Raw genomic sequence first — 1469 nt, forward strand, 5'->3', positions numbered from 1 at the left:
AAAGGGTAACCTGGGCAGGGAGAGTAAACAATGGTTAGTACATCCACGAAAACTTTTCCAATGAGAATTGCTTCTCAATGTGCTCTTTTCTATCACACACATCTTGAAATGTTTGGGGTCTCAGAAAAAGGCTTTGATTAACTCTAGTTATCAGTCCCCTTCGTGAGCAGAGGGCATAGGGCCTTTGGACCCTAACCTAGATGTGAACTCAGAAGAGGTGTGCTCTTTTCCCATTTCACAGGAGAAGAACCTGAGGCACTGAGAAGGCAGTATAATTTCATATAACCACTGGTTTACTATAGTCCCTTGGGAATTCGGAAAAACCAGTTTTAGTAAAATATATATGCTCTAAGAGAAAATAAATAATGATACATTCATCACCTTGACCATAGGGTTTTTTCATTTATATATGTGATAATAGATTCTTCCATGCCAATTATCCAGCTTCCACTGCACATTAAGCTCTATGTAACATTTTCATATCCTACGGAATTCTTTAAATGTATAGTTTCTACCTGAGTATGTGTATTTTTAGTGAGATTACTTACCACCATAATGCATAAGCCATACACTGAAAGGAAAGCATGCATTATGCTTTTTTGCTTTTGTTGTTTAATCCATGTACATGGGAATCATGTGACACCTTTTTAAAAAAAATTATTTACTTATCTATTTATTTATTTATTGTGATTATCAAGCCACCTGGTTTGGGACTTGAACCACAGTCGGCCATCTGAGAATCCAACACCTTAACCACCGCCAATACTTGCGGGCCCCATGTGATGCCTCTTATTTTCTCTGCCCAGCAGAGTCCTCAGTATTGGACACTGAATAAATGACTGTCAAATGAATAAATAAAATCACTCATGGACATTAGGTAGTATAAATAAACTTTAAAAAATATTTTATTTTATTGGTTTTTCTCATCATTTTGGAGTCTTTTGTTATTTGTATTTTTTTTTTTAAGGTTTTTGCCATAGGGCACAGGCACTTGCTGGAGAGAAAGAGAAGGAAGTGAGAAATCACTCTCCTCCCCCAGAGTGGATGGCCACTCCACAATCCCTTCTCCTCCGTTCTCCTCTTGGGATTTTGGTCTCGCACACACATGCATCTGGCATGATTTTCAAGTTGCTGAGTCTGAGACTTGAACCGCAGTCAGCCATATGGGAATCCAGTGCTTTAATCGCCAAGCTACCCCCAGGATTTTAATTTTTAAGTATCCCAGCTACACAGAATTAAATGGATATTTCTAGTTTATGGAACACTTATTATCAATCTATGCAAAACCCATGTAGCTTTCCCTCTAATTCATCCCTAATCCCATTTTCTTCCCCTCATAAGACACCAGCAGGTCTAGCATATTTCACACACATATATGTGTGTGTGCGTGTGTGTGTATATATATATATATATATATATATATATTTTTTTTTTTTTTTTTGGGGGGGTTTTTTTTAAAAGGCACACTC

General features: G+C 37.3%; 1 protein-coding gene across 1 annotated transcript in view; it reads right to left on the reverse strand.

Moving 5' to 3' along the window:
• Positions 1–1469, reverse strand: part of FRRS1L (ferric chelate reductase 1 like) — a gene marked incomplete at its 5' end in the record, with an annotated part of 37000 nt that overhangs the window by 10563 nt on the left and 24968 nt on the right. The window lies entirely within an intron of this gene.

The sequence above is a fragment of the Tupaia chinensis genome, unplaced genomic scaffold, assembly GCF_000334495.1.
Source record: "Tupaia chinensis unplaced genomic scaffold, TupChi_1.0 Scaffold000081_1, whole genome shotgun sequence".
Taxonomy (NCBI): Eukaryota; Metazoa; Chordata; class Mammalia; order Scandentia; family Tupaiidae; genus Tupaia; species Tupaia belangeri.